The sequence below is a fragment of the Hyla sarda genome, chromosome 4 (genome assembly GCF_029499605.1).
Source record: "Hyla sarda isolate aHylSar1 chromosome 4, aHylSar1.hap1, whole genome shotgun sequence".
NCBI classification, from domain to species: domain Eukaryota; kingdom Metazoa; phylum Chordata; class Amphibia; order Anura; family Hylidae; genus Hyla; species Hyla sarda.
Genome location: NC_079192.1, coordinates 397,098,535 through 397,122,362, shown reverse-complemented (window position 1 = coordinate 397,122,362; position 23,828 = coordinate 397,098,535). Strand labels below are relative to the sequence as shown.

General features: G+C 42.7%; 1 protein-coding gene across 3 annotated transcripts in view; it reads right to left on the bottom strand.

Annotated features, from left to right (window-relative positions):
* The window catches only part of TSPAN9 (tetraspanin 9), a 468,673-nt gene that overhangs the window by 349,815 nt on the left and 95,030 nt on the right, over positions 1 to 23,828 (bottom strand). The window contains exon 1 of one of the 3 annotated variants that reach the window (XM_056517268.1): positions 6,590 to 6,673. The exons of the other annotated variants lie outside the window; for them this stretch is intronic. The gene's annotated coding sequence lies outside the window, so the exon portion shown is untranslated. Of the gene's footprint in view, positions 1 to 6,589; positions 6,674 to 23,828 lie in introns of those variants that run through there. 3 annotated transcript variants of the gene reach the window in all.

Here is a 23,828-nt window from a genome sequence, read left to right as displayed (position 1 = left end):
GCGGTGAGATCGCGGCGGTCCCGAACAGCCCGACTGAATAGCCGGGTTAGTGCTTACAGGACACCGGGAGGGACCTTACCTGCCTCCTCTGTGTCTTCTCCGTTCAGGGATCCCCTGTATGGCCGGCGCTCTCCTTCCTCGTCATCACGTCGTCGCGTACGTGCGTCGGCGTGCATAACAACGTGATGGCGGCGACGGAGAGCGAGGATACCCGGCCGGCAGCAGAGACGTTCCAGAGTGACGGGGACACGGCGACAGCGATGGAGCGACATCCAGGGCAGCGGTGACGGGTCCGGAGCGGCGGGGACACGTGAGTATTACCTCCTATGCAGTGGTCTTCAATCTGCAGACCTCCAGATGTTGCAAAACTACAACTCCCAGCATGCCCGGACAGCCGTTGGCTGTCCGGGCATGCTGGGATTTGGAGTTTTGCAACATCTGGAGGTCCGCAGGTTGAAGACCACTATTGTGTTCAAAATCTTTATTTTTTTAGATTTTGCCCCTAAAAATTGGGTGCGTCTTATACGCCGGTGCGTCCTATAGGACGTAAAATACGGTACTTTGTAAAATGTGCGACTAAATCATGTAGCAAATATTTAGAAAAAAAAAAGTCAATGGAAAATATAAGGGGCAAGGGGCTAAATCTATTAACCCCCTCCACTTCTGGGGATGGGTCTGACCACCGCACTCACGTTCTATCTCAACGTCACCTACAAAATTGATACATAAAAAAATACTGTAGATAAGAAATCTTGAGATATGAGATTCCTTAAAGGAGTACTCTGGGTAATTAAACTGAAAGCCCATTCTTTCCCTCTCATCAACCTATTTCTTTGTCTAAACATCATTCATTAGCTTTATAGAGCAGTTTTCCTCTCTTTGAGTTGTCACTTACTTGCACAAAATGAGGGAATGACATCATCCAGCCATCCACTCTGTCTCTGTCCAAAATCCCTCTCTGAAAGCAGCCCCCACCCTCTTGAGAGACACAGGCCCCCGTGGATTCTGCCCTGCCCTGACGAGTCTTTAGTGATGAGACTTGGGAGGTGTGTGCTGCCTCAGCCAATCAGACATTGAACCTATATCTGCTGCTAAGAGCAAAAGGGTTGGGGCAGCTCTCAGAAAGTGTCTGCTGGCTGGCAGAGCAGAGCTGCAATGATTGCTGGGAGATGTAGGCAAGGGGAGAGAAGGATGGCAAAGAATATCAAGCAGCCAGGGGAGACAACAGGGGCTACTGGAGCCATGTATATCAGGATGGATGGTTTGCAGGGGACATATTCAGATAGTATGGTGGCTTTTGAGCTTATATATATATATATATATATATATATATATATATATATATATACACGCACACACTTCCCTGGAGTACCCCTTTAAGCTCTTTAAACTTGTTTTAGCAAAAAAAAATATTGAAATTAAACTCTTTAAGGGAGTGTTTTCCAAACAGTGTGTCTCCAGCTGTTGCAAAACTACAACTCCCAGAATGCTGAAAGTTGTAGTTTGGTAACAGCTGAAGACGCACTGTTTGGAAAACACTGCTTTAAAGGGGTACTGCAGCCGGAATAAACGTATCCCCCCTATCCACAGGATAGGGGTAAGTAGCTGATTGCAGGGGGTCCGACCACTGGGACCCCCACGATCTCTGGAATGGGCCCCATAGCGTGTGCGGTAGATGGCACGCACTCCATTGAGTTCTATGGGAGCCTTGAAGAGACCCAAGTCCATCTATCCCATAAGTCATCAGGTTGACAGTAGTGAGAATAACAACTCAATTTTCCATTAAGTCCATCCAATCCTTCATGTTAGTTTTGTGCCTAGAGTGTTGCCACTGTGAACTCCGCTCTCCATCGCTGGCTGTATAATTGGTCTTTAGGCTCCAATGGACTCTCTTAGGCTTTGCAGGTGTTATGTTTTTATTATGTTGACATGGCCACTCTTTGACACAAGGAGGACACTGAAGACGATAACCCACATTTTACCAGGATTTACTAATATAATAAATAAAAGGACTGAAACTTGCATTAGGCAAATTGTATCATGACTTTACATATCATTAATCATAAGGATCAATGTAAATGGAACTCGGGAGATAGATTTGTGGTAGCGGGGTGTGTGATGAGGGCAGATGTTGTTACCCTAGGGGCAGATGGCATTAACCCCTTGTGTGGTTGGTTTAGCCTATAACCTCCTTAAGGTATACTGCTGGATCCTGGGCTAGGCACGGGGGCAATAAAGACTCCGACGCCAAGTTACACACAACGGGAGCTTTACTGAGGGTAGACAGATGGTAAAGTCTAGACAGTTCAGCCAGGGCCCACGGAGGTGACCAGTGAGGCAGAGACCTTTAGGGCTTGCTGGGACTTGTAGTAGGACTGGATAATTGAATGCAGACCACGCTGACTTGACAGATGACAGGGACTGACTTGACTTGACTCATAAAGCTGTGACTTTATCTTACTTGACTTGATGGTTGCTGCAGGACTGGACTTTGAGGTCTCCAACACTCTGGACACACAGACTAGACAAGACTGCACTGGACCTCAGCAGAAGAGCAGAACTCATAGAGAGAGAAGCTCCACCCAGGGCTTATATGGGGGAGACTAGCAGGGAGCCCATAGGTTACTCTTGGAATCACCTGGTCACTGGTACCTCCTGGGTAACAATCACATGACATATCACATGGTATAACTCTTAAAGCAACATTACATTTTATAACACTTTACCTGGTAAAACATATTTACAATGGGGAAACAAGTGCAGGGGGCCTTGGGGACACTGGGGTCACTGCCTGACAGGACAGCAGGAGTACGGGGTAACATCTCCTGTACTGGGCCACCACAGATTTATTACGGTAGTTTAGGAGATTTTGATTACTAGGAATATACTTCTATTTGCATAAATTCCATCAAAAATAAAGCCACCAGGGGCATAACTACAGGGGTGCAGAGGTAGTAGTCGCATCGGGGCCCATCTGCCTCATAGGAGACCAGTATTATAAATAGCATATGGGGCCGGGTTACAGATTTTGCACTGGGGCTCTGAAGCTACAAGTTACGCCTCTGACAACCACTTTATATTAGGCTGGTGAATGCCATGTCCTGTCTATGTTCTCTTTAAGAAAATGGTATAAATCCTTATCATGACGACTGTTATAACAGTATACTTTATGTATAATGAGGCACTTTTCAAATAAAAAAAAAAAGGATACAAAAATAGAAAAATAAGACTTTGGAGTATGTAGCATGTTAGTCTGTACAATTGGTGCTTAAAGGGGTTCTCCATCATAAGATGATTTAGTAGTTACCTGCCAGAAAGTAATGGACATGCTTAGGAAGGATCAATGCTTGTCTTGGGGCTAAATGGCTATGTTCCGAGTTAACCATAATGCTGTGGGTATCTTTTTGAGAGCTATTTCCTGTTGGAGTTCCCTCCCTCGAACTACATGTCCCATAATTCCTTGTTTTTAAGTGTGAGGTCATTTTTCTTCCTCCAACACATCAACGACCCCACCCAATGAAACACAATTGTGCTCCCTTCAATGCAATAGGACAGTGTTTTCTAACCAGTATGCCTCCAGCTGTTGCAAACCTACAATTCACTGCATAATAATCTACCTCCGACCCAACGGTCTTTACACCCATTAAAGCAAAGATAGGCTCCCTCTGATCACTGGACTAGTGATGTAATGTCTCTGGCCGCACTGCAACCTGGGAAAACCTGAGGCAACGCTCATTTTGTATCATGTTAAAAAAATACATTGGGGCAAAAATCACAGAAGAATTGCGAGACCACCATAAAACACAGGTACAGACACTATATTATGAACTACACTAACTTTACAGCCCCTGTAGCATAGTCAAATAAAACAAAAACCTGGAATACCCTTTTAATATTATAGCGGGTTAAGCGGCCCAACACTGCTCTGCTATATCCGTCCTCGTGAACGAATCACCCCTACTTAATATCTAGCATTAGCTCCTGTGACATACAGAGCTGTTTTCTCAGTTACCTTCAAAGAGACATCAGATGCATGGGATGATTCAGGAAGCGGCGAGGGGAACATTGTCCTCCAGGCCGGTGCTAACTTCTATTTAAAACATGGCCGGTTACAGCCAGCACAGGACATGAGGATACGCCATCTCTGCACTGGATAAATGCGGAGATCTTATCCTAAGCTCTATGATATCCAAGGATACAGTTTCTAAAGTGGCTGCTGAATAGAGTACAAGGACAAAAGTTTGGAGAAGATCTTTCATAGTTATACACTATATATATATATATATATATATATATATATATATATATATATATATATATATATATATAGCATTAGCTTCATCAGGTTCTGCCTATCACTAAAGTGTAGGGACATAGAGAGGTAACCATCACTGACTGAAAAAAGCTATCAGTAAAACTTGCCATTTATTAGATATCCGTTAAGTCAAAACAAAAATTCCTCACAAACTAATACAGCACACAAATAAGAAAAGGATTAGGGTAAGGGGAAGATGGCAGATGTAATCCCAACCACTGAACTGTGATCCTGAACAAAATATTCCTGTGTAATCCACACAATCAATACCTGACGCGTTTCCCCTGTCACGTCCTGTGCTCCGGCCAGACACACTGGCCGTGAGCGCTCTCCTGTTTCCCTCTCCTCCTCTGCCGATGGGGCTGGGATTCGCATCGCGGGACGTGCCCGCATGTGGGTCCCCACCCGTCACTTACCTCCGCTCTCCACACTGCCTTCTCCTCTCTCTCAGCGCCGACGCACATGCCCCAGCCTCCTAGTTTGCACGCGCGCCGGAGCGCTTAGATTTAAAGGGCCAGTACGCCCTTAATAATTGTTTCCACCTGCACCTCACTTATATGTTTCTGCACCTCCCTTCACTCCCTGCCGGATTTTTGTTGCCCAAGTGCCTAGTGAAAGCTTTTTCTGTGTTGCCTTGCGATGTTCCAGACTCTTGTATTCCGTGACCTGACTACGCTACTGTGCCGCCAGCCCTAACCTACTGCTGTCCAGACCACGTCTTGCCAAATCCCTCTTGTACCTCGCATCACCTCAGCCAATTGTGGGGTCGAGTCGTGCCAGGGGTAGCGACCTGGGTGCCGCTCCCTGGCACGGCCCGCTTCATCTGCCACAGACTCCGCTCCCTGGCAAGGGCCGCTTCATCTGGCACACAGGCCCACGGATCTACTACCACCGTGTGAGTCCTGCTTTCTGCTATCCCCCAATAGATGATGGAGTAAGGGGTTCATCAGGGGATAACACAGAGTAAAGATTTAGAGGAGATTCGAATATAGCATGGCTTATGATACAAATAAACACTTCTCCATGTCATTGGGGAAACACAGGAGGTCTAGTATGGACCACTTACTCAGGTCCCACAGGTGCTAGGATGATATCGATATTCTAGAGAAGAGGTCCAAGATGCAGGATAGTTTGCACAAACAGGCCTTCTTCTACCAGTCACTGGAATCACTGGAAGCTAATTGACCCCAACATACAGCCACTAATACCCTCTACCTACCATGTGTCATTTATAACGAAGATGCTGGCAATTGGTAGCCGTTAGTGCTCAGCACATCTCGCTGCTTACCAGACTGATGACCACGCCTCAGCTTGTCTGTCTGCTTATCAAGCCTTCTCCACCTAACTGCATCTGAGCTCCTCAGCTCTACTGTTCTAACAGCTCCAGTTCAGCTATACACCAAGTTAGCTCTGCTTCACCTGACTCCGTTTGCTGCGCTTATACCATCTATAGCGTCAGCTTGCTCCTCCTGACAGTATTCCCGGTGCTTGGCACCAGGGCGTTCCCTGCCTGGCCAGCTGCCACTTATGTGGCATCACTATTGAGGTAGCAACCTGGTAGCTCCCTTGAGCTGAAGTACAGCTTCCACATTCTGGCACAGATAAAGGGTGAAAACCAGGGGAAGACTTACATTTTCCTCCCAAGTTTGGCCAAAAGCCAAACCGGTAAGTGGCATAGCAGGTCTACACCCATTGGGGCATTACAACAATACTGTTAAAAGGACTTTTGAGCACACACAGATACCATAATTGGGTGTAACTGCTATCTCTGCACCCCTATAGCTATACACCTCTACTTGGCCTTTCTCCATGTCTAAAAATGTTGCCATTTTTTACCCAAGGTAAAAAATAAAAATAAAAGACTAGGTTGAATAAATACCTCCATGTTTCCATCATAAAGGACCCCAGCCCAATATCTAACAAACCCCTAATACACTCTGCATGGCTCCTAGGTACTATATATGGGGACTATTATTGAGTTAGCATTGGGACTTTATAGCTTGGAGGCTCCATAAAATGTTGTAATGTAATGCAGTGTGCGAAGAGTATGTGGATACTTCATCTAAGTTCAGGAACCGCTCACTCATACACTTTAGATAGCAAAGAAGTTATTTTTATATATTTTTTTATGGTCGCCAACTAATAAAGAAACCAATACAGTAACTTTAATACAAACTCTTTACGATCCCTCCATGATAACTACTATGCCAGTCATATATACACTATCATGGACACACAGGTTCACCACAAGTTCACAGTGTTAAATGTTCATACCTGACATAGTTGATATGGTATCAGATGATCAGCATTGCCCTCGTAGAGGATTTACAGCCATTAGATGGAATGGATATTTATGGCTCCAAACTGGCAATACCCTAACAATAGGCATACAGTATATAAATATAGAGAGTGAGCACGATAGTTATGTGTAATTCCTTTGGTGCCATTGGCAACTTACAACACAACATTTTCAATGTCATTTTTCCATAGGAAGACGTCCAGACTCCGAGGTCAAGTTGGGTGCTACGTTTACTAAAATGTGTCCAGGTAAGTTAGGCCGTTGGCTATCATGGCGGCAAGCATGTGTTTATACTGGGACTCTATTCTCTTGTGGAAACCAGTATAGTCCCCATCCATAATGATAACGTGCCAACAAGTTTGAACGCTGCTACTCCAGAATGCGAAGGGCCTCAATTCTCTGTTCCCGGTCCCAAAGGTTTTATTATTGGACAAGAGCTAGTCAGCACTATTGATTCTAAGTTCTAGGATCTTGGATTCAAATCCAACAGCTTGATCTAAAATTCTGCTCATTTTAGGCTTAGGAGTCCAGTGGGCGGTGTCACTCAATGTTTACCAGTTACCGCCCACTGGACACCTAAGCTCAGAATGTGCAGAGATTTAGATGAATGAAATAATAGTTATACTAAATTGTTTTCTACTAAATTATATATTGACCTGTTCAGCTCATCCTGGTTTATATGATACTCCCTTATGATCAGAAAAAAAAATTGTGACCGGGATGTCTGAGTAAGAATTTTTTTTATATATGGCTCAGGGTGACATACAAAAAAGGAAATTATACTCAAATACCCCAATCCCCCACCGCTGCTGCACTGATACATCTGGTCTCCACTCCTCACCACTACTTGCTGATTCCTGGTGATGCAGGAACTGAGGCGGTACAACATAGCGGCCAGTGAATTGCTGCGCGGGGCAGTTCATGTCACCAGGAAGTAGAGGTAGAAGGGATGAACACAAACAGGGAGCATCAGCATTACAGTTGTGGGTTATCGGGGTCGTAGAGAAATTGTTATGTGTTGTAGAGTTTTCAGACCCCAACTGATTATGAGAACGAGCTAGAAAAATCCACGCATAGCACATTCTCTTCTGGTTCTGTGTCAAGTGACCTGGCTGGACCTAAAATATAAGTCTATTGGGCCGTTCAGAGCTCATAGACACAGCGTGGCTTTCTCCTCACCTGTTCCCGTCATCGGTCAGGGTCTGAACATTCGGAACATGTGAAAAGTTTTTTGTTAACTGACAGACATACTTTAAGCCACAACTCGGTTGTATCTACATCTACCATGGCCAAGGCAGAATGGCTTGTTGGTACCACTCTTGGCACCTAGGACCTATGTCTAGTAAGCCTTTTCTCTAGATACGTCCATGGGGGATGCGTGCTGATGAACTATCGACTATGTTGGTGCAATTTTAAGAATATAAAACAAACATTTAAGGGGTACTCCACTGGTCAACGTTTGGAACAAACTGTTCCGAACGCTGGAGCCAGCGCCTGGAGCTTGTGACGACATAGCCATGCCCCCACATGATGTCACACCCTGCCCCCTCAAGGCAAGTCTATGGGAGGGGGCGTGACAGCTGTCACACCCCCTCCCATAGACTTGCATTGAGGAGGCGGGGCATGACAGCATGAGGAGTACCCCTTTAACAATTTCAGACAAGACAATATGCATTTCAAAATTAACGAATCAAAGAAATTTTAAAATTCAAAATCAAATTTTCACAATGCATTCTGGGATCATGTATGAATTGTACTGGGATCAAAGCAATATGAATACATAGAAAATATGTTCTTAGTAAATTTTTGACCCTCTCCTTAAAATTCCTTAATATACAAGTGTAAAGCATTTTCACCCCTGAAGAGATTTGCTTAGGTCACAGTCTTTTAATTCCAGTACTTAGCTACTGAATTGCAGCTAAATACTATCAATACGGACGACATCACTGCCAGTATTAGCATATTAAGAAAATCTATGAGCTGACCTGCAGAATAGTGAGGTGATGTGGCCCGAATCCAAAACGCTACCCATATAAATCAATGTAATATGTGGTCACTATTGCTTTTACGCAATTACCTTAAAATACTTCACCTTGATCCTGGATCTAATGTGAATTAATTGGAAAGCGCTTGGATGCGATGGCACAGCCGGATGTGTCCATTAATAACAAGTGTGAACAAATCATCTGGAAGGCGGCGGAGGGGGCTGAACGAACACTGAAGATTTCATTAGGAAAATCAGGTAAAGGACAAACACGGCTATTATTTGCTAATAGGAATAATTTCGGAGAACATCCGAGCTGGGAGAAGCTCTTGTTCCTTCACGTTAATGAATATTAGAAACTTATTTGGTACTGATCTCCACAGTCGAAGGATTGTCTAGTCTTACGTAAATAAAATGTAATCTTCATACCAGTTGAATATTCCTACGGTCTGTTTACGCCCCTGCCTATAGGCTGCCCTGGGTAAGGGCCCTTGATAAAGAGACCATTATACTATTAATAGGACCCCAAGAGAAAGTGCAAATGTTATAGAGAGCTGACAAATATCCTAAAGCCATATATGAAGTAAAGGGGATATATTTTTACTACAAAAAACGTTTCCTCAGCTGAGGAAGGCCTGTTGTGCCGAAACTCGTCCTGTAAGTACCTCTCTCCTGACCTGATGTGAATAAACACTACAAGTTATTGCATCCTACTTGGTAAGTGCTGGGACTTTCTTCATATTGTCTACAGAAATGGCCAACCCCCGGCTGAGGTGGACCACAACTATGACCCGTGATTGGCAAAGTGGCTACTTGTGTTGAGGCATCACCAGGAAGTGGTGGGCAGTGGGGACTAGGGAATGGCGGTAGGTGAGTACTTCTTGAAGTACAAATATATCTACAGACAATCTCTTAAAGTTGTGGGATCCAAAACTATGTGAAGAACAGCAGTTCTTCAACCTGCCTGGTGAATCAGCTGCCAGTTTCTGTATCTAGGGGAAGATTGAATGAAGAGGTCACCATGCATTTGTGGGTCACCAGTTTCCATAATTCCCAAAGCAGAGAAACGGAGAAAGCCATGCACATGTGCAGCCACAACTCCATTAATTTACTGCTTGGAGGTGGGGGTCGGCAGCCTCCTTATTAGGTGGGTCTAGGGACTCCTGTTTTAAAAAATAGAATCTGCATATCCCTCGTATATGCCTGGATTTCTATGTTGGAAACACCCTTTTACAGGGAATCTGTCAGCTGTATGTGCTGCTAAGAGCTGCAGACAACATTGGATAGCTGTTACGGTATAAAAGTAGACTGTACCATTCTTGGTGTTGATGATGGTTGCTAAACCTAGAAAACTGACGGTTTATTTTTCAGTCAAGTGTCAAGGAGGCAGAGCCAAGCTCTTTAAGTGCCACACCTGGCACTCCTTGCCTACCCTTACCTCCCAGCCTTTCCTTGACTGATGTACACAACTTTACATGTCAATCAAAGAGAGGCTGAGAGGTGAGGGAAATTAACATAGCTCCGCCTCCTTGACATTTGCCTCAGAAATTAAAAAGCAATTTTATAAGTTTAGCAACCATCATCAGATCCAGGAAAGGCACAGTTTGCTTTTATACCCTAACAGCTATTCATTGGTGTCTGCAGTTCTTAGCGGAAAGTACAGCGGACAGATTCCCTTTATGGCCTTTATATATGTCCAAGCTCCATCTAGTGAGATTATATTACTGTACAGTTCTGTGATCTGTTGCATCAGTCATAAATGCTATGGTTTACTAGAAATTTGTATTATAACAAGTATTGCAGCAAAACCTAAGAGGTTCGGACTATGGAAATGACTAAGAGCAGGGCAGTCACATAAGGATACAGTGTGATCGTATATACCATACGGTTCATAACGGGGTCGGTATTAAGTGCCCATGGTTCACATTCTTGATCCAATATCAAATATCTCAGCGACAGTATTTGCATTCTGTAACTGGAACCACCATGGAAATAGGAATTTATTCCCATATAGGCTGTAAGTTCTCTAGTGTCGTACGTGCCATCTTGTTAACCCTTATGGTCCATCACAAACTATTCTGCAGACATCTGTTTGATAGATTTTGAAAGGAGATGACTGCCATGTTTTTTCCATGAGTGGGTAGAACAATTTGGCACCTAGAAGGTGGATTCCAGAATTCTCAGGAAGAGGACTGTAAGCTATAATGTTTACTACTAAATCTAATGCCTACGAGCTGATATCTATTGTGGGTTCTTAGGTAGCAGTTGCCATCGGTCGGTGTCCAAAAAATGGGATTTTCCAGAATTTCACCATCATGGTCTATCCTTAGGGTAGCCTTATAGTTAACATAGCTGTTGGCTATATGCTATCTTTCCCAATCCCCCCATACACATGAACATTTGGCTCAGTCAAGTATTAAAATGTTTAGAATGGAGAGAAGGAGTAATCTGCTAATGGACAACCCTGGTGGTGGCATATCTCCCAGAGAACAAGAGGATAGGGTAGTTAAAATGTAACATGCCCGATCCTTGTCTCCTCCAAAATCATTTGTGGGAATACAGTTGGAAGGCCACCAAACACATCAGATGGTTGGTTGGTCCTGCTAAAATCAGTGGGTTCCATATACACATGTTTAATGTAAATGAGAGCTCTTGGGATGGGTAGTCATTGTGTGACCATTGGGAGTTTAATATTGTGACCCTTACTTATCAGGAGAAACCACCCCTTTACTACATCAGCCAACACAGTAACATCCATGAACGTGTGCCATATCATTTCCGTGGGTGCTGTGTCAGTACTAAGCTTAATCCTGTAAACAGGGCCCTGGATTTAATAACCAACTCTTCCCATCTCTTCCATCTGTTTCCACATGTAGAGCCCAATAGAGATTTGTGGTGCCAACCTAAGCTGAGGCACTTCATCTACATGGAAGTCATCCCAGCTAAGGACTCTCTAAGGTACATTCAACTTTGCTCTTCTTCAAATTAGTCTTCAAATTAGTTTTATTACGTTTGATCCTGCAACCCCAACCAATCAGAAGGAGGAACAGCCCCTTTACTACATTACCCAACACAGCACCAACACAGCAACATCCATGAACGTGTGCCATATCATTCAAGTGGACACGAGTTTGTTTACTGTTTCCATACTATTCTCCAATGACCATCATAGTCTCTTCATTCTGCTGATAAATGGGTGATCCAGTGATGTGATCCCCCCCCAACACCACCCCAATGATGGCCTATCCTAAAATCCTGCGAACAGAGCCCTGGACTCTTTCTAACCGTTCGGTCTGTTTCCACCTGTAGAGCCCAATCTAGATTTATGGCGCCAACCTAAACTGAGGCACCTCATCTACATGGAAGTCATCACAGTCAAGGACTCTCTAAGGAACATTCAACTTTGCTTCTTTTCAAATTAGTTTTATTAAGAAGAGACAGTGATGAGAACTGAGACTGAATTACACCTCCATATCTTTGTACTTCTGCATTTATTTTATGGAATATAAAAAGCAGCTGCACCAGGAGCGACCCACAAAATAACTTAGAAGTCAATTATCCCTTTTAATGATTATTTTCAGTCAAATGCCACAAACCGACCCCTTTATTATATGAATCAAGCTGTCCAAGGAGAGCCATCAGGGAGCGCTCATAGGTCAGCTTTTCATGGCAATACATAATTCTCCTAGTCTGCAAAGTTAATTGGTTACTTGCTTATTAATTAAGGTCAGCGCCCCCCGGAGTAAGATAATCACGGCTGATATAGATCCATTTATACCGGGTCCGGTGCTGGATTATACTACAATTACCATAATTTCCACCTTGATTTGCTTTTCTTCATCATTAATGGATATTTCCATTCCATAGATTTTTTTTTTTTTTTAAATAACGTTAAATGTAAGTTAAAGAGAAACTTCTCTACTGATAAAAGCCGAAATTATTCATAATTAAAAACTGTGCTAAGTATTCTGATTATTCCCAAGTCTTCAAGTGTCTAGAATCTGTCAGCTGAAACTTCTGTCATTGACGTGCTCTTCAAATCACTTTATAATTCTTTTTTAAACTAAGTGTTCTCCACCAAACTAAACCATACAGTCCCCATTGATATTTTTCCACCAAACTAAAGCTTAAAGGGGTACTCTGCTCCTAAACATCTTATCCCATATCCAAAGGATAGGGAATAAGATGTCTGATCGCAGGATGTCCCTCGGTCCTCTCCGGTGCGGCACCCCAGTCATGGTGTGCATGGAGCGAACTCCACTCCATGCAGGATGACAGACGACCACAGCTGCCAGGCCCCCTCCATTCATGTCTATTTGGGGTGTCGGCTATGTCACCCACCTCCCATAAAGATGAATGGAGGGGGTGTGGTGTGACATCACATACAAGGAAGCTCCAATGTTCTGTGTTCAGAACGCCACAGTGCTGGCCCGGAGATCGCGAGGGGTCCCAGTGGCCGGACCCCCTGCGGTCAGACATCTTATTCCCTATCCCTTAGATAAGATGTTTAAGGGCAGAGTACCCCTTTAAAGCTTTCATTGAATTAGATCATAAATTATTTTCCAAACCATAAGTTCTCCATAAAACTAAACAATAGGGTCTCCTATGAACCAGACCATAGATTTTCCTCCCAACTAAACCATAGTTTATCCATCACATTATAACATAGGGTCTATAATGAACTAGATCATTAATTTGCCTCCAAACTAAACCATATTTGAACAAGACTATGACCATTATTGAACTAGACCATAGGTTCACTACTGAACTAGAAAAAGAAGTTCTTTCATGGCATCAACCATAACGTCTCCATTGACATAGAGACTACAGTCTCAACTGAATTGAAAATTAGGGTCTTCACTGAACTAGACCACGAGGTCTACATAGAACTAAACTAGGTATCTCCACTAAAGTAAATCATAGGGTCTCAACTGAACTAAACCCTAAACAAGACCACTGGTTCTTCACCAAACTAAACCTCAGGGTCTCCACTAGACTAAACCACAGGTTCTTCACTAACCTAGACCACAGGATCTTTGCTTTAGTAGACCCCAGGGTCTTCACTAAACATAACCACAGTGTTTCTACTAAAGTAGACCACATGGTCATTTCTAAACCGAACCGCAAGATCTCTGCTAAAGAAGACTAAACCACAGGGTCTTCATAAACTGAACCACATGGTCTCTGCAAACGTAGACCACAGATTCTACACTAAGCTAGACCACAGTGTCTCCACTAAACAAGACTACAGGGTCTCCACTAAGCTAGACTACTGGGTATCCCTTGATGTAAACCAAAGGGTATCCTCTGAACTAAACTGTAGTCCCTTCTGCTGAGCAGAATATACTATTCCACTGTAGTCTGGCTTGTAAGCCATTGGTCAGTCAGTCTTCACTTTAGTTCTAGCTTTAAAATTTGAGAGTACCCCTCCCCCTCTCCCTATTCATTACCCCCACCCAGCTAACCAAATCCCCACCCACCCCCACCCCCTCTCATCTTAATTTTTTATAATTTTTTTGGTGTCTTTAACCTTTTATTTTCTTGTTTTAAACCTTTTATCTTCTACCCGGTCTTCTGCTCACTGTTAGTGAGCGCCGGTGGTCAGGAGGGGGTGTTCCCCAGCAGGCTAGACATCATCTGAAGTTGTGCCGGGGTCAACATCCACCTTCACTCTTCTATGCTGTGCACTAGGAGCGCAGCATAGAAGAGACAGACAATTACTGCATGCTGTTCTCTCTCCATGTGTATCACAGAGGGGGGTTGAGAGCAGACCTGCAGCGATTGGCTGCACACAGCGTTCACTCTGCCCTACATGATTTACAGGGCATGAGACCAAAGTTAGGTCTACTGGAGACACTGAATGCTGCAAGCACTAGGAGGGAGACCCCTAGTGGCTATATTTTAAAAGTTTTAAAAATAAATTATAAAAAGTAAAAATTTTATCAACAAGTATATTAGAAACATTATTATTTTTAATAAAGGAATACAATATAAAAATGTATTTTAATGACAGTGGTCATTTAATAAACTAGAAAGTAAAGGACAAACTTGGACAGATATTCTAGAAGGGCATTTAAACTGATATCATACATGTAGCAGATATGTACAACAAATGTATATATATATATATATATATATATATATATATATATATATATATATGTATATATATTATAGATAAAATATCATGAAATCTAGACTGAAACCTCATCCTAGCTCTTTAACAGGAATTTGTCAACTCAAGATCATACTCAAAACTCAAGTGCCAAAGAGGCAGTGCTAAGTCTCCTCACTTCACTGAGTGATGTACATGGCTTAGTGCTGGAGGGGGAGCCCTGTATATCCCTTTAAGGCAGGTAGGGAGGGAAAAGGCTCAGCACCACCTCTTTGACACTTGAGCTGTGAGCATGATGTAGAGCTAAAAGATTCCCCATATAGATGGTCCAAAGCAAAAATTTTGAAATTGACTTAAAATGCGAAATTAACAAATTCAGACACAAAAAGCATTCATGTTTATCACCACCCGATAATGAGGGTACTCGGTTTCGACAGTAGACACATATTTCCCAGCCACCATGATTATAATGGAGCAGCTGTCAAATGTAGTAACAGTAATTGATATTAAAATACATTTAACCATGTGATTGTAAGCTCCGTATTCAAGCGCGTCCATGTGGCCATCTGCAGATTTTGGCGCCATTAAGTGCAGACCACAGACTCTACCGTTCTGCTGTAAAAATTCAATATTCAAGATACTAAGTACTGTCAAATTTCTTTTTACTGTACTCAGGGGCTAGTTTATGAAAAGCCATGAAAACAAATGTGTTTTGCAAACCCATAAAACCATAATGGAGACAGCGTCTAGTAAATTAAAAGCTTCGGAAAAAGAAAAATAAGTGCGGTAATGGCGCATGGCACAAGCATGGCGGGGGAATGTGGGCTTATAAATCAAATATCTCACTCATTAAAGCAAATGTACCAATTGACGCCATTAGCTAAAGGGCACGTGTCATGTGCCGAGTTTACAAAGAGCGACTGGCCCCAACCTTGAGTGAAAGTCATCGGAGTTTCCTGGCATGAATGTAAATTATTTCTCAGCAATGATCTTCCATTTTGCCAGGGAGAGGGTATGCTATGGCAGTCAGCTTAAAGGGATACTCCTACCCTAGACATCTTATCCCCTATCCAAAGGATAGGGGATAAGATGTCTGACCGCGGGGGTCCCGCCGCTGGGGACCCCCGCAATGTTGCATGCGGCACCCATTGTGTCTTGTCCGGAAACGCTGGAGGGTCTGGGTCACGGGAACGGAAGTCCGTGATGTCATGACTCCTCCCCCGTGTGACGTCACACCCCGTCTCCTCAATGCAAGTCAATGGGAGACTTGCATTGAGGGGACGGGGCATGACGTCACACGGGGGAGGAGTCCTGACGTCACGGACTTCCATTCCTGTGGTCGCGACCGAGACCCTACAGCGCTTCCGGACAAGAAACAGGTGGGTGCTGCATGCAACATTGCAGGGGTCCCCAGCGGCGGGACCCCCGCGGTCAGACATCTTATCCCCTATCATTTGGATAGGGGATAAGATGTCTAGGGTGGAGGTACCCCTTTAATGGCTGGAATACCCCTTTAAGGCCTCACAATTTTCAGTAATCGACTAACAATGATGAACCGTGCGACTGTCTTAGGTGTCAATCATCTGAAGTACTTCCTGTATTGGTGATCACATGATCTATACATGTAAAAGCTATGGACCCCAGTAGATGTGTGGCACAAGTGATCAGCTCATAATGCAAAATAGTATATTGGTTGGCAGAGAAGAACCTTCAAGTTTGTAGACCCCTACTTAAAAACTAGACACTATCATGGGTATTGATATGATGGGTGAAGACGTAGCAGTGGCACCCAGACCCAGATATCAGTGTCATAAAAGGAACATTGTGAGGGGACCAGGAGCTTTAAAACATATCTGTCAATCAAAAAACATTGGCTAGGGACATGTCGAAAGTTTTAATGTGTCCTCGACCTGGACTGATGACGAGAACAACCAGGAAGAGAAGCATGCGCTTGCACACTTCTTTCCCCACTCTGTCTCCAGGACCTGGACCAGTCCATGTGAGTCGAACTAGGCCATGCACACTTCTCCTGCTTCATTCTGGTGAACCCTCAGACCCAGATCGATCCAAACGTTTGATCCAACTCTCTACGTCATATCCAAATATATCTATATATTTTTAAGATAGTGCCTGTTGAAGTTAGGCCTCTGTTTGTCAACCTACCCCTGCACACCTTAAAAGTAGACCTGAGTGGAGGAAGGAGCATTGGAAGAAAAGCCACAGAAACAGAACTAAGAGATGACACACTACTGCATGTGCACATGGGTATTCCAGGAAAAAAAATATTGTTTTATATCAACTGGCTCCAGAAAGTTAAACAAATTTGTAAATTACTTCTATTAAAAAAATGTAATCCTTCCAATAATTATCAGCTGCTGAAGTTGAGTTGTTGTTTTCTGTCTGGCAACAGTGCTCTCTGCTGACACCTCTGCCTGTCTCAGGAACTGCACAGAGTAGAAGAGGTTTGCTATGGGGATTTGCTTCTACTCTGGACAGTTCCCGAGACAGGTGTCATCAGAGAGCACTTAGACAGAAAAGAACAACTCAACTTCAGCAGCTCATAAATACTGAAAGGATCAAGATTGTTTAATAGAAGTAATTTACAAATCTGTTTAACTTTCTGAAGCCAGTTTGTATATATAAAAAAATATTTTTTTTCCTGGATAACCCTTTTAATAAGATCTGCAGAATGTAACCATGTAGTATTTTTTCTTCTGCACGATTCCTCGTCCCCAAATAAAGTCAAAGGGAGATGGACCCACACATGTCTGGCATCCCGGATGGAACAAGCTGGATTTTTTGCATCCAACTTTCCAGCAGTTGCCCCATTGACTAAAAATGGAGCATGGTGCCAGACATATAGACCATCTGCCGTAGTTTTCCTCCAGTGTTACATGCAATATTTTTTCCACCTGGCACCTGAAATTTTGGGAAAATAAACTATACCAAAAGAGGGTGCCAAGGATGCCGCTTTTGGTACTATCCCCCCCCCCCAAAAAAAAAATGCCACCGTAGCCTGGACAGTCAATCAAGTTGAAGAGCCTTAATGGGGTACTCCGATGGAAAACTTTTTTTTTTAAATCAACTGGTGCCATAAAGTTAAACAGATTTGTAAATTACTCCTATTTAAAAATCTTCCAGCTGCTGTATGCTCCCCAGGAAGTTCTTTTCTTTTTGAATTTATTTTCTTATTTTCTGTCTGACCCCAGTGCTCTCTGCTGACACCTCTGTTCATGTCAGGAAGTGTCCAGAGCAGGATAGGTTTGCTATGGGGATTTGCTCCTACTCTGGACAGTTCCTGACATGGACAGAGGTGTCAGCAGAGAGCACTGTGGTCAGAAAGAAAGAAAATTCAAAAAGAAAAGAACTTCCTCTGTAGTATACAGCAGCTGATAAGTACTGAAAGGATTAAGATTTTTTAAATAAAAGTAATTTACATATCTGTTTAACTTTCCGGCACCAGTTGATTTAAAAGAAAATGTTTTCCAGTGGAGTACCCCTTTAAAGGCTTTTCTGATAGCTTAAAAAGAAAAAGAAAAGGGAATACTCACTTCACCAACCCTATTCCGGTGTCAGGGTCACTGATGTCCCCTTATTGGTGCCATCTTGACCCACAGTCACAGTGGTGACCCACCTTAGTCAATGACCACAGTGCTCTTTGCTGACACCTCTGTCCATGTCAGGAACTGTCCGGAGCAGGAGGGGTTTACTATGTGGATTTGCTACTGCTCTGGACAGTTCCATACACGGACAGAGGTGTCAGTAGAGAGCACTGAGGTCAAAATGGAAAGAACTACACAACTTCCTCTGGAGCATAGAGCAGCTGATGAGTACTGGAAGGATTAAAGGGGTATTCCAGGAAAAAAATTTTTTTATATATATCAACTGGCTCCAGAAAGTTAAACAGATTTGTAAATTACTTCTATTAAAAAATCTTAATCCTTTCAGTACTTATGAGCTTCTGAAGTTAAGGTTGTACTTTTCTGTCTAAGTAATCTCTGATGACACGCGTCTCGGGAACCGCCCAGTTTAGAAGAAAATCCCCATAGCAAACCTCTTCTAAACTGGGCGGTTCCCGAGACACGTGTCATCAGAGATTACTTAGACAGAAAATAACAACCTAAACTTCAGAAGCTCATAAGTACTGAAAGGATTAAGATTTTTAAATAGAAGTAATTTACAAATCTGTTTAACTTTCTGGAGCCAGTTGATATATATATATATATATATATATATATATATATATATATAAAAGTATTTTCCTGGATAACCCCCTTAAGATATTTTTTTTTGTGTCCTAATATTTGACAACCCTTTATAGTGTCCAAGGGGAGCTCCACCTTTATGGGTTTTTAATACATTCCATCATTTTAGGAATTTCCTACAAATACTTGTCACGGATCTGCGGCTTCCTCCCACAAGGATAAATATGTTTAAAGTTACCATCCGCCATCGACATATGTTGCCTCCCCGTGTTGATATAGTTGAAAAACAAATATTTGCATAAATATTTAATCTGTACAAATCCGCACGTGCGCTAAAAAGCCGAGTTAGCAGATTTCCGATACGTGTCCTTTCCTGTGTCGCAAAGACATTGTCGGCAACTGTATATTTTACAAGAGCAAATAGGAACAGGAAATTAATTGGAACTATAGCCATAAGGAATTGTACAGCAATCCTAAAAATAAATCACTAGGTGATATGGTCGTAGCGATATTCACTGCTCTGATCTTATATGTAAATACTGTGGCAGTGAGAGAGTTAATCAATGGTGCTTCTAATCCTAACCACCCCCCTTTGGCACCCAACCTGCTGACCCTTTCTTAGTAATGCACTATTATTTCTATGACAGTGTTTCCCAACCAGTGTGACTCCAGCTGTTGCAAAACTACACCTCTCAGCATGCCCGGACAGCCTTCGGCTGTCCGGGCATGCTGGGAGATGTGGTTTTGCAACAACTGGAGGCACCCTGCTTGGAAAACACTGGTCTGTGGCATAAAAGCAATTGGTTTTAGCAATGGATATTTAATAAAATGTCCGAATAGTATCATGCATTCCAGGATTCTTCTGCTTATATAGTGCAGCTCGGGCAATTATTAGGGAATAATGGAGAGGCTCTTGTGCATGCCACATGCTTACCTCTTTTTTGCCGATGTGGCAGGCCCCATGCCTGCCACATCCGCAAAAAAGAGGTAAGCAAGTGGCATGCACAAGAACATCTACATTATTCTCTAATAATTGCCTGAGCTGCACTATATAAGCAAGATAATCCTGGAATCCCATAAAGGCCTCATTTTCGTTAGCAAATCCACACTGATGTGGGTCCTGTAATGCAGCCTACATGTTCTCTAAATCCTCTGGCTGAGGGTCAGGTGTTTGATTAATGCACCTGGTCACCTCCTTAGGCTGCTAGTGCTAGAGTTCACCCAAGGTACTGGTTTACTAAGTTCGTATCATTCTCGTAGAGCAGTGTTTCCTAGCCAGGGGGACCTTCATCTGTTTCAAAACTTCAACTCCCAGCATGCTCGGACGGTCAAAGGCTGTCCTGGCATGCTGGGAGTTGTAGTTTTGCAAAAGCTGGAGGCACCCTGGTTGGGAAACTGTGCCGTAGAGGTCAACTGGGGCTGCATAAAAAGCATAAGACCACCACCTTCTACGCTGTTTATGTAACTCCAATTGGGTTCAATGGAAGCTATACAAACTGGCCTTGGTGGTTTTCAGCTTCCTGACTACCTCCAGCAGCCACAACCAGTCCTTGTTCACAATAAAAGTATGAGCAGCGGCATAAATTGTTACTTCTGGCAACAGGGTCCCATGTGTCATTTATAATACTGGTCTCATATGGGGAAGATGTGCCTCAGGGGCCCCTAGGGGAAAAAAGGGCCCGCTGCACCCACTATAGTTAAAGGGGTACTCCTGTGGAAAACTTTTTTTTTTTTTTATCAACTGGTGCCAGAAAGTTAAACAGATTTGTAAGTTACTTCTATTTAAAAAATCTTAATCCTCCCAGTACTTATTAGCTGCTGAATACTACAGAGGAAATTATTTTCTTTTTGGAACACAGAGCTCTCTGCTGACATCATGAGCACAGTGCTCTCTGCTGACATCTCTGTCCATTTTAAGAACTGTCCAGAGTAGAAGAAAATCCCCATAGCAAACATATGCTGTTCTGGACAGTTCCTAAAATGGACAGAGATGTCAGCAGAGAGCACTGTGCTCGTGATGTCAGCAGAGAGCTCTGTGTTCCAAAAAGGAAAAAATTTCCTCTGTAGTATTCAGCAGCTAATAAATACTGGAAGGATTATGATTTTTTTAATAGAAGTAATTTACAAATCTGTTTAACTTTCTGGCACCAGTTGATGAAAAAAATAAAGTTTCCCCCCAGAGTACCCCTTTAAGCTTCCAGGTATGGGTCCCAGAGGTGACATCTATCGGACATTTAAATACCCCATAAATGTTCAAATTGCAAATACCCTTCAAATGAGGATCCAAATGTTGAATGTTACAGAAGCACAACCACTGGTAACCACATGAGGCAAGATGCGCAGGTGGCTTCACCCTAAGGCAACTATGTCAATAAAAGAAGCCACTGCCATCTGTATCAATGATCTGAGTCTTGGTAGGGTCTTTATTATATATTTGATTAACCCTGTTGTGTACAATAATGGCGGAAAAATTATAATGGTCCATATTAGAAATCTTGCCCGATAAATTTACCGTAATGTGCAGAAGTAGTTAAAAAAGCAAGAGCAAGATGTCACACGACAAAAAGAAAAAATGTCAGGAATGATTGAATTCCAAAGTCATTACCGAGCGAATCCATCCCCCCCCCCCAGCACCACACGGGTGAATCTCTCACGAAAATGGAAACAATCCTGAAGTATTTAGCGTGACCATCTCCAGTGTAATAAAGCATGGTCCAGCGATGAGGCAAGTACTTGGTGAGGCAGCTGTGATTGCCGGGGACGCAGTGTGACTGCAACTCTACACTCTGCCACCATGTGAAATATAGAGGATCAGCCGAGCAGAAACCAAGGGACTTCCTAAAAAATCAATCACCGGCTCAAGTATTATTCTCGGAACGCAAAGTTTTAGTGTGAAATGCTACAGGTTTGCTTTACGCTGAACCTTAGAGTTGGTATGGGATTTTAAAGGGGTACTCCGGTGAAAAACTTTAATTTTTTTAATCAACTGGTGCCAGAAAGTTAAACAGATTTGTAAATTACTTCTATTAAAAAATCTTAATCCATCCCGTACTTATTAGCTGCTGAATACTACAGTGGAAATTCTTTTCTTTTTGAAACACAGAGCTGTCTGCTGACATCACGAACACAGTGCTCTCTGCTGACATCTCTGTCCATTTTAGGAACTGTCCAGAGCAGCATATGTTTGCTATGGGGATTTACTTTTACTCTGGACAGTTCTTAAAATGGACAGAGATGTCAGCAGAGAGCACTGTGCTCGTGATGTCAGCAGAGAGCTCTGTGTTTCAAACGGAAAAGAATTTCCACTGTAGTATTCAGCAGCTAATAAGTACAAGAAGGATGAAGATTTTTTTTAATAGAAGTAATTTACAAATCTGTTCAACTTTCTGGCACCAGTTGATTAAAAAAAAAAAAAAGTTTTTCACCGGGTAGATACCACCTGAGGGCCACATGGTACCGTAATTACCGTGACCGACCCAGATCTGACTTAGACTAGTAGCAGGCTTCAACTGGAAACAGGATTCTGACTAGGCCTAACCCTACTTCTCCTCATGGGCCCTAGGCTGTGTTGACACTAAGCTACACCAGACTTAAAGGGGTGCTCCGGTGGAAAACATTTTTTTTTTTATATATCAACTGGTGCCAGAAAGTTAAACAGATTTGTAAATTACTTCTAATAAAAAATCTTTAACCTTCCAGTACTTATTAGAAGCTGTATGCTGCAGGGGAAATTCTTTGCTTTTTTAATTTCTTTTTTGTCTTGTCCACAGTGCTCTCTGCTTACACCTGATGCCCTTATCAGGAAATGTCAGAGCAGGAGAAAATCCCCGATGCTGCTCTGGGCAGTTCCTGACACGGACAGAGGTGTCAGCAGAGAGCAATGTGGACAAGACAAAAAATAAATTAGAAAAGAAAATAATTTCCTCTGTAGCATACAGCTGCTAATAAGTACTGAAATGATTGACATTTTTAAATAGAAGTAATTTACAAATCTGTTTAACTTTCTGGCACCAGTTCATTTAAAAAAAAAAAAATGTTTTCCACAGGAGTACCCCTTTAACTGATTTGGTTCCTGCCCTCTAGGGAGAAAGTTTCTAGTATTGTCTGCATAGACCAATGTTCTATCATCTCTACATATTTAGTGCACCAGTGGAGGCAGCAAAGAGTTTAATGTTAACCCAAATGTTTTGCTGTAGGCTAAATCTCAAAGCCAGAACAGGATTTTAAAGGGGTTCTCCGGTGGAAGACAATTTTTGTAAAAAAACAACCGGTGCCAGAAAGTTAAATAGATTTTTAAATTACTTCTATTTAAAAATCTTAATCCTTCCAGTACTTATCAGCTCCTGTATGCTCCAGAGGAAGTTCTTTTCTTTTTTAATTTCTTTTCTGTCTGACCACAGTGCTCTCTGCTGACACCTCTGTCTATTTTAGGAACTGTCCAGAGCAGGAGCAAATCCCCATAGAAAACCTCTCCTGCTGTGGACAGTTCCTGATATGGACTGAGGTATCAGCAGAGAGCACTGTGGTCAGACAGAAAATAAATTTAAAAAGAAAAGAACTTCCACTGGAGCATACAGCAGCTAAGTACTGGAATGATTAAGATTTTTTTTTATAAAAGTATATTACAAATCTGTTTAACTTTCTGGCACCAGTTGATTTTGAAAAAAAAATTGTTTTCCACCGGAGTACCCCTTTAAAGCTGAATACTCTCCCAGCGTGGACTGGAGATAGTTTTCCTCCTGAATGCCACATCATGCCATAATCACTGTGACTGACCCAGATAAGACTTAGGTTAGACTCTAGCAACTGGATGTAAGCCTGGTCTCTTTTGCTTGTCGCAGGCTTTAAAGGGGTACTCCGGCCCTAAGACATCTTACCCCATATCCAAAGGATAGGGGATAAGACGTCTG